Source organism: Herpailurus yagouaroundi, unplaced genomic scaffold, assembly GCF_014898765.1.
Source record: "Herpailurus yagouaroundi ecotype Mexico unplaced genomic scaffold, PumYag 208, whole genome shotgun sequence".
In the NCBI taxonomy this organism is placed as follows: Eukaryota; Metazoa; Chordata; class Mammalia; order Carnivora; family Felidae; genus Herpailurus; species Herpailurus yagouaroundi.
Window position 1 is genome coordinate 5,117,347 of NW_024412439.1, and position 14,807 is coordinate 5,132,153.

General features: G+C 41.1%; 1 long non-coding RNA gene across 10 annotated transcripts in view; it reads left to right on the top strand.

The window, feature by feature from the left end:
- The window catches only part of LOC121015876 (uncharacterized), a 183,420-nt gene that overhangs the window by 137,836 nt on the left and 30,777 nt on the right, over positions 1-14,807 (top strand). Inside the window, exon 7 of one of the 10 annotated variants that reach the window (XR_005784019.1) lies at positions 3,848-3,900. The exons of the other annotated variants lie outside the window; for them this stretch is intronic. This is a non-coding gene — a long non-coding RNA (uncharacterized LOC121015876). Of the gene's footprint in view, positions 1-3,847; positions 3,901-14,807 lie in introns of those variants that run through there. 10 annotated transcript variants of the gene reach the window in all.

Genomic DNA, 14,807 nt, shown 5'->3' on the forward strand with positions numbered 1-14,807 from the left:
TATATTATATATTTATATATAACTATATATTATATATTATAAATATATTTATATATTTATATTTATATATATTTATATTTATAATATATAATATATAGTTATATATAAATATATAATATACTATATATTATATAATAGTATAATATATTAATATAATAATAAAAAATAAAATATATAATATATAAATATGTAACAGAATATAAATGAAATATAAATATAAGGTTAAATATAAAAAATAAATATAAATATATATATTAGTAGGTATGCATACTATATTTATTTACCTGAACATATTTTTATAAATGTATACACTCGTGTGCTTTTTGCTTTAAAAATACATATTAGGGGGGCGCCTGGGTGGCGCAGTCGGTTGAGCGTCCGACTTCAGCCAGGTCACGATCTCGCGGTCTGGGAGTTCGAGCCCCGCGTCGGGCTCTGGGCTGATGGCTCGGAGCCTGGAGCCTGTTTCCGATTCTGTGTCTCCCTCTCTCTCTGCCCTTCCCCCGTTCATGCTCTGTCTCTCTCTGTCCCAAAAATAAATAAAAACGTTGAAAAAAAAAATTAAAAAAAAATAAATAAATAAATAAAAAATAAAATAAAATAAAAAAAAATAAAAATACATATTAGGGGCACCTGAGTGTCTCAGTTCGGTTAAGCATCTGACTCTTGATTTCAGCTCAGGTCATGATTCCAGGGTTGTAGGATCAAGCCCTGTGTTGGGGGCACGGAGCCTGGAATCTGCTTAAGCTTCCCTCTCTCCCTCTCCCTCTCTCTCCCTTCTCCCCCACTTGCGTGCACTCTCTCCAAAATACAATATAATACAATACAATACAAGACAAGACAGATCAATCATGCCCTTGTCCCCCTTTATCATCACTTCTCATGTCCTTCTCGACTTCTTCCATCCCTAAGCATCCACCAATCTGCTATCACTAAAGATACATTTACATTTGCTAGAATTTTATAGGAATAAAATCATAAAATATGTATTCCTTTTTTATCTGGCTTCTTTCACTCAGCAAAATTAATTTAGGATTCATCCTTGGTTTCGTATATTTCATTAATCCGTTCCTTTTTGTTGCAGGGTAGTACTCCTTTGAATGGAGAGAACTCACTTTGTTGATTCATAGCAAATAAACATCCATAATCTGTCCTGATAGATGTTTGGATTGTTGCCAGCTTGGGGCTATCACAAGTAGTGACTGTGACCATTCATGCACTACTTTTTGGGGGTGGATGTATGCTTTCATTTTTCTTGGACAAAGTGGAATGGCTGGATCAGAAGGGAGGTGTACCCTGACCTTTTTAAGAAATTGACAAGCTCTCACAAAGTGGTTCCACCATTTTACATTCATATTAGCAATGCCGAATAGTTCTGGTTTCTCTGTATTGTTGCCAACACATGGTATGGTCAATCTTTTTCAATTGTAGCCATTCTAATTGGTATGCAGTGGTATTTTATTGTGTGTAATTTGCATTTCCCTGATGACTAATGATATAGATGTTTATTCTACAAGTTCATTTGCTGTCTCTTCTAGCAACATGAATGCTTGAATCTTATGTTTGCTCGTTTTTTTTAAATTGTTTCCTTCGTATTGAATTTTAAGATTTTTAGGTGTATTTTGAATATATTTAACGTCGGTTGTATATTAGAAGTCTGTTATCAGATACATGATTTTTAAATATTTTCTCCCAGTCCGTTGCTTGTCTTTCATACTCTTTAAAAAATTTTTTTTTCTTAATGTTTATTTATTTTTTAGAAAGAGAGATCACAAGCGGGGAAGAGGCAGAGAGAGGGAGGGAGACACAGAATCTGAAGCAGGCTCCAGGCTGTGAGCTGTCAGCACAGAGCCTGATGCGGGGCTCAAACCCACAAAGTGAGAGATCATGACCTGAGCTGAAGTTGGACCTCAACTGACTGAGCCACCCAGATGCCCCCTGTCTTTTGTTTTCTTAACAGATCTTTTGAAAAGTAAGCTTTTAAGTTCTGCTGAAGCCTAGTTTATCAATTTCTTCTTTTGTGACTCATGCTTTTGGTATCGTATGGAAGAAATCTTTGCCTAACGAAAAGTCACAAAAGTTTTCTCCTATATTTCCTTCTGGATGGCTTATAGTTTTAGGTTTTACATTTATATCTATGCGCTCATTTTTGATTTAAAGTTAATGTTTCTTAATGGTGCAAGGTAAGGACTGAAGTTTATTTATTTTTGCTTGTGGATATCCAATTGTTCCAGGACCATTTGGTGAAAAGTCTATTTATTGACTGAATTGTCTTTGCACCTTTGCCCTAAATCAATTGTTCGTATATGTGTGGGTCTACTTCTAGATTCTCTATTCATTAAATTGGCCTATTTACTTATCTTCGCATAAATGCCACATTGTCTTCATTATTGTAATTTTATAATAATTCTTGAAATCAGGTAGTGTTATTCCTTCAGCTTTGTTCTTTATTTCCCCCCCAAATCTCATTGCCTGTTCTAGGTCTTTTATATTTCCATATGAATTTTAAAATCAGTTTGTCAATTTCTACAAAAGCATCCAGGACTCTTATCAGGATTTCAATGAATCTTTAGATCATTTGGAGGAGAGTTTTCATCTTAACAATACTGATTCCTCAATCAATAAACATACATATCTCTCTCCTCATTATGTCTCTTTTTTGTTCTCTGAGGAAAGTTTTGTAGATTTCACAAAACTTTCACATCTTTGTCAGATTTGTCCTTAAGTATTTCATATTGCTGATGCTATTGTAAATTATACTCTTGGTTAAATTTCTATTTCTGATTGTATGTTGCTAGTATATAGAAATGCAGTTGATTTGGGGCCACCTGGGTGTTGATGTCCACACCCTGCAAAAGTCGGTTGAGCATCCGACTTCAGCCCAGGTCATGATCTCACAGTTAGTGGGTTTGAGCCCCGCATCGGGCTCTGTGCTGACAGCTCAGAGCCTGGAGCCTGCTTCGGATTCTGTGTCTCATTCTCTGTCTGCCCCTCCCCCCCACCTTGTGCTCTGTCTCTGTCTCTCAAAAATAAATAAAAATGTAAAAAAAAAAAAAAAGAAAAGAAAAGAAATGCAATTGATTTTCCCTGTTGATCTTATATCTGAAATCTTGCTAAACTCACTTACTAGTTCCAGCAGATTTTTTTATGTTCCCTTTAATTATCTATGTAGAAGATCGTGTCATCTGAAAAAAGTGACAGGTTTATGTCTTTGTTTCTAAACTGAATGCCTTTGATTTCTTGTCCTCCCCTTACTGCACTGGTTAGAATGTCCAGTAAGGACAATGCTGCAAAGAAATGGTGAGAATGGCTATCATTGTATTGTTCTTGATTTCAAAGGGATAATCATTTAGTTTTTAACCATTATATATATGCTAACTCTAGGGTTTTTTTTTTATTTTAATATCTCTTATTAGGTAGAGAAACTTCCCTTCTATATCTAGTTTGTTGAGAGTTTTTTTTTTTTTAATGTTGATTTTTGAGAGAGAGAGAGAAAGTGGGGAGGGGCAGAGAGAGAGGGAGACAGAGGATATGAAGTAGGTTCCACTCTGACAGCAGAGTGCGTATTGTGGGGCTCGAACTCAGAACCATGAGATCATGACCTAAGACGAAGTCGGACGTTTAATCAGTTGAGCCACCCCAGCATCCAGAGGTTGTTTTCTTTTCTTTTTTTTTTTTTTTTTAAATCAGAAGTGGATCTTGTCATATGATTTTTCTGTCTATTGAGATTATTTGTTTACTTTATTAATACTGCAAGAGACAATGAAGCAAAAGACCCATCAACGTAAAGTTCTACACCCTGCAAAAATGTCTTCAAGAAATCATGGTGAAATCAAAATGCTTTCAGGCATACACAAGCTGTGATCCTTGGTACCAGCTTTGTATTGCACAAAAAAAAAATGAAAGGAAATCCTCAGGCAGAAGAGAAACGTGACCGGATGGCAACACGGATCTACGCAAAGGAATGAAGAAGGCAGGAGTTGACAACTACATTGGTAAATGTATAAGGTATTTTCGTACTATTTGAATCTGTTTACAAAATAATTATTGAAACAAGGGTAATGTAGTATGATGCTTGTACAATATATAAAAGCAAAATGTTTGAAAACAACAGCACAAAGGCTGGAGAGAAGAAATTGGAGTATACTATTAGTGGGTTCTCGTACCATACATGAAATGGTGCGATACCACTTGAAGCTAGTTTGTGGGGAGTTAAAATAGGTCTAACATAAATCTTAGTGCAACCACTAAAATAAAACAGCAAAGAGTTATAACCAAGAAGCCGGCAAAGTTGTTAAAATGTTGATAGAGATATCAATATTTATCTCGATAAATATCATTATTTTTTTTTAAGTTTTTTTTAAATGTTTATTTCTTTTTGAGAGAGCGAGAGAGACAGAGCTTGAGAGGGGAAGGGCCAGAGAGAGAGGAACACAGAATCCAAAGCAGGCTGCAGGCTCTGAGCTGTCAGCACAGAGCCCTACGCGGGGCTTGAACTCACGGACCGCGAGATCATGACCTGAGCCGAAGTCGGACGCTCAACTGACTGAGCCACCCAGGCGCCCCGATAAATATCAGCATTTATTGATATCAATGTTGATATTGATAAAGATATTCAACCTTCTCAGAACAATGCAGAAAAAAAAAAAAGGGAAAAAGAAGAAAAGAAAATATGGACAAAGAGAAAACGAACAGCAAGATGACAGATTCAAACCTGACAATATCAGTCATCCGTAAGCTGTAAATAGTCCTGTACAAGCACCAGGCACTGTTGCTCCTAATCCTTTCAGATGTTTCTTTCCCCAGCTTGAAGTAGTTTCTACACAGGCTTTCACTGATTAGTGCTCACCTCAATGCTAGATGAGACTTTTCTGCAGATCTCTGCAGTTCTCTCTTTTTACAGTTCCCTTTTTGACTCTACTGTATCTTGGGAACTCTAGCCATCTTGATTTTCCTAAATTCTCAGCTCTGCTCTTCAACTGCTGGGCTCCACCAGGATTCCCTCTCCCAGTGCTTTGTCCTGGAAACCTCTCAAGGCGTTGAGACAACCATAGGGCTCCCCTCATTAGCGTTCCGTCTTTCAGGAACCATTGGTCCTCTTTGCTTGGTATCCACTGTCTTGAAAACTGGTGTTTCATGTACTTTATTGATTTTTGTTTGTTTCAGTCAAGAGCGTAAATACAGTCTCTATTACTACACCTTGGTCAGAAGGAGAAATCAGTTTATCCCTTTTTATTGCCAAGGATATTCCATTGCACAAATACACCAGTTTGTTTATTCATTCACTTATTGAAGGGCTAGGTTGTTTCCAGTTTGGGGCAACTTGAATAAAGCTTCTATAAACATTTGTAGGAACACAAATTTTCAATTAAGTTGGGTAAATACCCAGGAGTGATATTACTCAGTTGCTTATTAAGGGCATACTCAATTTTATAAGAAACTGTTGAGTTTTTTCCCAAACTGGCTGTGCTACTTGGCGTTCCCACCAAGAATCTATGAGTGTTCCAGTTGCTCTACATTCTTGCCAGCACTTGGTGCTGTAAGTTGTTTGTTTATTGATTTATTGCTAGTCATTCTAATACATGGAGAGTGGTATCTCATTGTGGTTTTAATTTGCATTTCCCTTATGACTAATGATGTTGAACATCATTTTATATGCTTATTTGCTGTCTGTGTCTTCTTTGGTGAGAAGTTTATTGAGAACTTTCACCCATTTAAAAAAAAATTGGATTGTCTGTTTTCTTGTTGAGTGTTGAGTGTTCTTTATATATTATGGATACAAATCCTTTATCAGATGTTACTTGCAAATATTTTCTCCTAAGGATAGTCTTGTCTTATGTTTCATTTTTAAATCTCCCTTTTTAGAGGGATGTGATTTGTCAAAAACATCTGAGTAGTATAATTTTATTAATGTTCCAAAGCTATTTATTGACTAATGTAAACCAAGGATTTTAACTACAGTAATTTTTACGCACAGACATTTAAAGTCATTTATATCTGAGTAAATTTTGAGAGTGAATAAAGAATAGTAACAAGGTCAGGGCATTTGTGTTCTCTTTCTAACTTGGCCACTACTGACGTGATCCTGAAGATCTTGATTTCTCCAAGCTCAATTTCCTCAGCAGGAAATGTTCAACTTTGAATACAGGCTTTTCAAAGTTACCAGCACAGAACACAATAACATTCTCGGTTGACCTTCCTGGAAATTATAGTTTTATCTTGATTTTTTTTTCACTTCCCTCATGACATTTGTGAAGTGATATTTCTATGTGGTTTTTTCTATTTATGTGATTCAAATAATTTGAAAACTAGGAAATGCACGTGCAAATAAAGAGGGGGAAGAGTGAAAGAGGAAGAGCTTTTACATTTTATCAAGATAAAACATGAGCACTTCATTTATTTTTAAAAATTCCACTTAAGCAAGATATGTGATTTGATAGGCATAGATAGTACATTACTTCAGAAATAGCACATATATTATTTAAGGGCACTGGAGTTATACTTATCAGCGATTAAACTGATCATTTTATTCAGTTGTGGTATAGCGTCAAAATATGTTTTGAAGGGGGCGCCTGCGTGGCTCAGTTGGTTCAGTGTCCAATTTCAACTCAGGTCATGATCTCATGGGCTGTGGGTTCGAGCCCCATGTCAGGCTGTGTGCTGACAGCTCAGAGCCTGGAGCCTGCTTTGGATTCTGTGTCTCCCTCTCTCTCTCTCTGCCCCTCCACCACTCATGCTATTTCTGTCTCAAAAATAAATAAACATTTAAAAAATATTTCAAAGAAAATATGTTTTGAGGGAACATTCTATCCTACTGTCTTTTCTTCCATCATTTTATTATGAAATTTTTCCAAGGAATAAATAAAGTTGCAAGAATTGTACAGTGAATACCCATAAACCTACTATATAGATTCTACAATGAACATTTTACTACATTTCCTTTATCACGTGCCTATCTATCCTTCCTGCTACTCATCTATCAATCCACTTTATTTTCTGATGTGTTCTGAAGCCTGTGGAGTATTTATTAGGAAGAAATCTTTTGGTTATTTGATGAGATCATGAATGGACCAGATCATATCCTGGTGCATTAAAAAAAAAAAAAAATTATCCAGCTAAATATTGCTAAAGTTCCCAAAGCTGGGAAATTCTCCCAAGAAACAAACAAAAAGATTCCTGGCCAGAACCCCTGGATATTTTGAGTTTAAATCTGGGGTAAGCCTAACATAAGAATCCCCCACACCCTTTCTTCCCCTTAGCTCCACAATCGTCTAAATTGTCCCCTAAGGTGTTTGTCCAGACACAGCTTGAGAAAGTCCATTAGAAACAGCATTTGTGGGCAAGGGCCATGATGTATCTCCATTATAACAGTCTGAGGAAGAGGGAGTCAGAGAGAAGATATTCCAGAAGTGAATTCAGTGAGGGAACGTATGCTCAGACAGGGCTGAGGTCAGATGGGGCTCTGACACAGCCTTTGCAAACCTAGTTGACTGAAAGAATCATTTGAGAGAACTAAAATAAAGAACAAAACAAAAGCTTAGTTCCTAACAAAGATTGATGTGTTTTTTTTAATGTTCAAAAACCATTTTAATTTAGTTTTGAGAGACAGAGACAACACGAGCAGGGGAGAGAGGCAGAGAGAGAAGGAGACACAGAATCCGAAGCAGGCTCCGGGCTCCGAGCTGTCGGCCCAGAGCCCGATGCGGAGCTCGAACCCACAAACCGTGAGATCATGACCTGAGCCGAAGTCGGACGCTCAACCGACTGAGCCACACGAGCGCCCGACAAAGAGATTGATTTAGAAGCTTGGGGTGAGGATCTGCATGTTTGTTTTTTTTTTTTTTAACCAGTGATACACATATTCTGGATGCTACTGGTCTATGGCCAGTTATTTAGGAATTTCCCCGGATTTGAAGAAGTACAAAAGAACTTGCTGAGACATGATAGCTTTTAGTACAAGCGAAGTGATATTCATGTGCGAGAGTCCTCAGCTTGGTTCTATTGCTGGAACTTAACACGCATCGGGTTAACTGGTAGAACGGGCCTCCAGAAGTTGATTGCCCCAAAGGCCCATGTAAGACAAGCTTGGTCACATACCAAACCCATGCACAGTGGAAGGGAGGGGGGGATCTGAGTTCCAGATAGTGTTTGGCTCTCAGTCGTGCATCCTGACCGGGGCTACCAGCCTGGGAAACAGCCAGGAAAGGGGGCTCTGGGCAAAACACGGAAACATTTGGCTAATAGCTCTACGATATTGAAGCCCAAGCAGCATTTCTTTGTTGTTCATAAGACAGAGTGAGATACAAAAGGAGGTGGAATTTTATAGGGAAGACTCCATGCTTGGAGAAGTCCAGAGGACAGCAGTCTTTGGTCCTGTGCATCAGTTGTGGTACACAGTGGGAGATTGTAGTTCCAGGGCAAGGTTCAGGGGGACCTTGAGGCCCTGATGCCTAGGGCATCACTGGAGCCAAAGCTTCAGAGGAAAAAAAAAAAAAAATGGAAGCCATCATCCAGGTGCTAGGCCATTCTTAACATGATTCTCCTGCGGGCACCTGGGTGGCTCAGGCAGTTGAGCGTCTGACCTCGGCCCACGTCATGATCTCGCGGTTCGTGAGTTCGAGCCCCGCGTCGGGCTCTGTGCCGACAGCTCGGAGCCTGGACCCTGCTTTGGATTCTGTGTCTCTTTCTCTCTCTGCCCCTCTCCTGTTTGTGCTTTGTCTCTCTCTCTCTCTCTCAAAAATAAATAAATGTAAAAAGAAAATTAAAAAGAAACACTATTTTCCTGGAACATCCGGAAATAATTGATAGTTGGGGGGGATTTGTAAGAGATGAACAGCTTCATTACTGGCAAAGTTTGGGCAAGAGTCAGCAAAATATGACATATATAGGTGTTGAATTTAAATTCCATTGGCTTGTTGGGTGAAATTAAGAACTTGTAACGGAGGCCAAAAGAAATCAAGTCCCCAAGAAATTAATGAGGCAGCATATTAAGAGAAGGACAGAACAGATGCTTCGTAAACTCGTGTCTGCCCTAATAGATATTGCCTGGCTTATCTTCTTCTAATTAAAAGTTACTGTATTAACTGTAACTTAATAAAAAATTGTTATTTCGGCTGCAGGCGTAACCTGCGATGTCCTGTGCTTCTAACTCTCCTCTTGCTTTGATCTTGCTTTACTCGTTCCCCTTCGGTAGCGTTTCCTGGACTCTTCTCCCCTGATGCCTTAAAAAAAATGCATTTTCTTATTTGTCTCTGCCCCACGAAAGAAAAGTGGAATTTCAGGGCTGAGTGCACGTGGGTGTTGGTCCTTCCAACTCGCCCCATGTTGACAATCCACTCCTAGGCGGCTTCTCGTCTCATCGGGGCCAGCAGGGCTGATACAGAGAATGACATTCTCTCCAGCAAAGGCCCTCGCCCCTCACTCTGAGAAGACATACAGTGGATCGATTCTGAAAAGCATCTGATGGGCTTTGATTCTCCTCCAGGAGTGATGAACATTTGGAATATCGAAGAGCAAGCTAAGTCTAAGACGCGAGGCACCGAGACGCTTGCATTTGGAACTTGGTAAAATCAGGATCGGGTGGCTCGGACGTGTGGCTCAGGGCACGGCACGCACAGGTGGTTGGGAACAAGGTTTGTATCTGTGTCACATTTTAGCCCAACAGGTGATCTCTCTGGAGAAGCTGTGCAGTCATGATAAAGAGGGGGTGAGGTAAACACCATCTACAGATACATTTGAGGCTCAAATGAGAGCTTAATGCAGGGAGAGTTCTTGCAACATCAGAATGTAAATAATTTACTTTACTCATTCGTTCAGCAGGGAGAGGGGAGGGAAGATTAATGGGCAGTTTAAAAGAAAGTCCAGTTAAAACCTTGGCCGCCCTAAAGCCATAGAAGCAAGAGCCAGTTTAATCTAAACAAAAGAGACGGCTCCCCCATTTGGGCAGGGCTGGGAGACCACACAGTGGCTGAGCATCGCCCATCAGCAGGGTCCCGCTCTTTATAGACCATTTGTTTCCATTTGTAGTGAAAAAGGAGATACTCTTGTAGAGGTTAAGTCAGCCAGTTATTTGTTATAAACTTGCAGAAAGGAATGGGTTTGAAACAAGTCTTAAGTGTTTCAGTGACAAACATTTAACGTCGCCTCCGAGATTTATGGCACTTCTGTTCACCCTTTGAAAGCTTTTAGTCCAGTGGCAAAGGTGACTGGGGGCTTGTCCCGCAGAAAGGAGGTTCTTTCTGTCGGTGTCTTATCATTCGAGCGCTGGCCGGAGAACATTCCAGAGTTTCACTAATGAGCGGTCGCCCTTTCTGCTCACACCGTCGTCTGCCTTGCAAGTATGATTGTCTTTGGAGAGCAATGCAAACATTGAAGGGCTCTGGCATCTGGAAGCCCACACCTCCCCAGCTGTGATGCAGGGAGGAGGGAGGAGGGAGGAGGACAGGCAGAGCTGACCCCAGGCCACCCCTGCAGCCACAGGACCACAGAGCAAGGAGGCCCAGGTGGCACATACCTGCTGTTGGCCACTGCTATGCTGTCGGGAGCACCTGCGGTCATTGGGATCCCAGCCCTAGAATAATCCATAGGGTGAAGCCTCATCATGCAGTGGCCAGGGCCTCACTCCCTTTTTTGAATCCCAATGTTGGTGAAAACAGCCCCCACTGGCTCGATGGCAGTCAGATTAGGCTTCCTGAAGGCATGTGCTGGCTGCTTCTGACAGGTTACTGCTTCCCGATTTGCCATATTGAGAGTTTCTCTGCTGCTGTTGGCCGTTGTGGAGCCATAGCTATCTGCTACCACCTGGCCTTGGGGGGGCAGGGTACGGAGAGAGCCATGGGCTGTCCCTCCTAATTCTACAAGGACAGGATTGTACATCTGGTCGAGGCTCATTAGGACTTACAGTGACTCCACGATGCAGCCCGGGCAGGTTCTGAGGGGTCTTCATGGAGCTCTATCCTTCCTGGGTCCCAGCTTGCTCCGTGTTATAAGAGGAACAGTCAGCATTTATTGGGTGCTCATAAGGCACCAAGCACTATTCTAAGCCTTTGGTGGGTACTATCGCATTGATCGTCACAACTGCCCGATGAGATCTGTTTTATAGATGAGGAAACTAAGGCACAGAGAGATTCCGTAACCTGCTCAAGGGCACAGAGCCAGCAAATGCAGACTAGGATCCGAATCCAGGCTGCCACACTCCAGAGCCCCTTAATCGTGCACTCTCTACTCTTTCCTTGCCCACCAGGAAGCTCCATGCGACTCCACATTTTCAGTTCAGGCCCCACTGCTAAAATGCCCCCAAAGGGACAAGGACATTCCCCTGAAACCAGCCTGAGGTCCACCGACAAAGTCTTCTTTTCCTACCCCAGGACTGATCTCTTTCAAAAGACAACCGTTAGCCCGTTTCTTTTCTTTCTTTCTTTCTTTTTAATGTTTATTTATTTTTGAGAGACAGAGAGCACGAGCTGGGGAGGGGCAGAGAGAGAGAGAGAGAGGGAGACACAGAATCCGAAGCAGTCTCCGGGCTCCGAGCTGTCAGCACAGAGCCCGTCGCGGGGCTCGAACCCACGAACCGTGAGATCATGACCTGAGCCGAAGTCGGACGCTTAACCGACTGAGCCACCCAGGCACCCCTGCCCATTTCTTTTGGAAGAAGCTGGGACATGCAGAGGCTGTCTCCCAAAGGCAGCACTCTCTTGAAGGCACAATGGGATGATGTAGGTATATTTTCCAAGGTCTGGAATATACAGTCAGCACATGCCACAGTGACCTCTGTTTCTTTCCCAAATCTCCTTTTTTTTTTAAAGGGGGCTCTGGGCTCATTTTGCCTTGAACAGCTAAGTAAACAAGAACACGTATGATTCTGTAAGAATTAGCCACGCTGTGGACATACAAGGGAGTCTCAATTCCTACATAAGAAAGAAACTTTTCTCTAAATCAGTGGTTCCTGAGACTGGCAATAAAAAACACTGCTGGAAAGAACACAAGTTAAGACATCTGCATTATAAAACGTAAAATCTCGATAGGTGATTCTAGTATGCAATTCTGATCGCAAACCACTGACCAAAGGGAAAGTGTAGCAAAGAAACAGACAGACCCGCTGAAAGGTTTACTGTATTTATCTTACCAAACAGAACATGTAATTATAGACTGAAGCATATGCGGTCTGGTGAGTTCACAGAGCTCGGGTCTTATACGACAAGGTTGTGTGTGTGTGTGTGTGTGTGTGTGTGTGTGTGTGTGCATGAGGGAGGGGTGGGGAGAGAGAGAGGGAGAGAGACAGAAAGAGACAGAGACAGATGCAAAGAGAGAATGTGATGAATTTGCTTTGCACTCGCTAACTACAAGGTCCCGTCCAAGGAACAATCCTATAAAGTCTTGGGTGGCATAAAATTCTCTTACTGTTTTTATTTTCTCATAGTAAATATTAACTTTCATTTATCTGAAGAAAGAGAAGATGGAGTGAATCTGCAGAAATCGTCACCATACAAATTCTAGACCTTAATAAATTCCTTCAAGGTCAGGTAAGAAGATTTCCACCACAAAGAGTGGAGGGGTGCCAGGGTGGCTCAGTCGGTTCAGCGTCCGACTTCAGCTCAGGTCACGATCTCACGGTTCATTGGGTTCGAGCCCCGAGTCGAGCTCTGTGCTGACAGCTCAGATCCTGGAGCCTGCTTCAAATTGTCTCCCTCTCTCTGCCCTTCCCCTGCTCATGCTCTGTCTCTCTCTCAAAAATAAATAAAATATTTTTTTTAAAAAAAGAGTAGTATAGTTTCTTCCCCCCACAATGGCTCAACAGTGGCATGCTACTTGAATTCTTTACTTGTTTTAATGATTGAAAATTAACTTGGCAAGATATAGTCATTCTTTCTTTCCCTCAGAACTTTTTAGATACTGTTTCATGGTCTTCTGGCGTTGAACTCTATTGTGGTGAAATCTGAGGCTAGCCCGACTTTTTCTCTTGCGCTAAATTACAATTTCTTGTTACCAGGGCTGAAGGCTCTCTCTCCCTATCCTCAAAGTTAAATAATTAATTGGGGTTATGTCATGATGCCAACACTTTCTTTCCTTGTAACTATTTATTATTTTTTTCTTTTTTGAGAAAGAGCGAGCATGCATGGTGAGTGGGGGAGGGGCAGAGAGAGAGGGAGAGGGAGAGAGAGAACCCCAAGCAGGCTCCCCGGGAGCTCCCTGACTTGGGCGGGGCTCAATTCCCTGACCGTGAGATCATGACCTGAGCTAAAATCAAGAGTCCGATGCTTAACTGACTGAGCCACCTGGGTGCCCCATTGATGCGAACACTGTTAGTTCTCTGTATACGCCATATGCATTCAATTGGTAGATTCAGTTATTTTCTTAGGGACATTTTTTTTCTCCATTGTATCTCTGAATACTTTTTCCTTCCCACTCTTTGGTTCCTTAGTTGTAGGAACACCAAGTAGCTTTATGTTGGATCTTCTTTGTCTCCTATGTTAATCACCCACTCGAGTTGCTTTAATTTCCTTGTCTTTTCCATTCATCGAGCATACCAGATGTCCTTCCCCTATGTCATTAATATAGTACTTAACCTTATCTACTATATTTCTTGCTTTTTCTAAAATGCTGTTAGACCCCAAATAGCATTGTTATGATCCTTCATTTGGTTTCTTTGATCTCCTTTTTCGTCTGAACCTTTTATTTTATCGTCTTGTGTCTCAATTATAGTTTTATTGAATTTGTATTCTATAGGTCAATACCCTTGGGTTCCTTGGGTGATGCTTTTCTCCAGACTGATGGCTTTGCCTGCTTTTTGTGCTGTTTTTGTTGTTGTCGATCATTCTTAAATTCCATCTGTTTTATCACCTGTTTGAAGTTATATACAGAATTAACATGTCATTTCCTTGTATCTTGTCCATGTTTGTTTGGGGTTAATGTTCCCCCTTCTTCCCCTTTGAACTACATTTTGAGGGCTGTATTTGTTTTCATTTCCTTTTCTATGGCCTGCTTGTTGAGTAAGGGAGAAATGAAGAAGTCAGATGGGGAGAACTTCAACCCTTGTAGGGGACTTCCACATTCCTCGGTTTCTTGAAATCTCATCAAAATCTGTCCCAGGGCATGCTCTACCCACTGGGTTTTGATTTTTCATTTCATCTCAGACACGACTTGGAAGATGGCACCCTTTTTAAAAAAAAATTTGTGAGCTTATTTATGTATTTTGAGAGAGAATGCAAGTAGGGGACGGGCAGAGAGAGAGGGAGAGAGAGAGAATCCCAAGCAGCCTCCACGCTGTCAGCACAGAGCCCGATGTGGAGCTTAATCCAACAAACTGTGAGATCATGACCTGAGCTGGAACCAGGAGTCAGATGCTCAGCCAAATGAACCACCCAGGTGCCCTGGAAGATGGCTGGCTTTAATGGCCTTTTTAAAATTTCCAGTGAGAGTTGTTAACATATAAATTTACAGTTTGTGAAACACTGTGATAAGCATATTACATATTTTTTCATTAAATCTTCATGACCAGTCATTCAAATAGATGCTATTGCATGTTTGTAGATGAGGAAACTGAGGCTCATTCAACTATTTGTCCTCACTGATCTATTTCTGTTCTCTTGTCACAGTATTTAAATTCTATGTACATAAACATATTAATATATTACATTAAAAAACTTTTTAGGGGCGCCTGGGTGGCGCAGTCGGTTAAGCGTCCGACTTCAGCCAGGTCACGATCTCGCGGTCCGTGAGTTCGAGCCCCGCGTCGGGCTCTGGGCTGATGGCTCGGAGCCTGGAGCCTGTTTCCGATTCTGTGTCTCCCTCTCTCTCTGCCCCTCCCC